This window comes from Microtus ochrogaster, chromosome 7 (genome assembly GCF_000317375.1).
Source record: "Microtus ochrogaster isolate Prairie Vole_2 chromosome 7, MicOch1.0, whole genome shotgun sequence".
NCBI lineage: Eukaryota > Metazoa > Chordata > Mammalia > Rodentia > Cricetidae > Microtus > Microtus ochrogaster.
The window spans coordinates 64,316,394-64,316,607 of record NC_022014.1 but is presented as its reverse complement, the minus strand read 5'-3'; positions in this window follow the sequence as shown (position 1 = coordinate 64,316,607).

The window sequence follows — 214 nt, the reverse complement described above, 5'->3', positions numbered from 1 at the left end:
TGTCATTCTTACTCTGAGGAAGAATATTCAAGGTGCTCCTTGGCTACATAGCAAATTTGAGGCCAGCCTGAGGTACATGAGACCATGTCTCAGAAAAAAGGAAAGAGAGGGGGTGGGGAGGGAGGAAAGGAGGGAGAGAGGGAAGGAAGGAAGGAAGGAAGGAAGGAAGGAAGGAAGGAAGGAAGGAAGGAAGGAAGGAAGGAAGGAGGAGAGA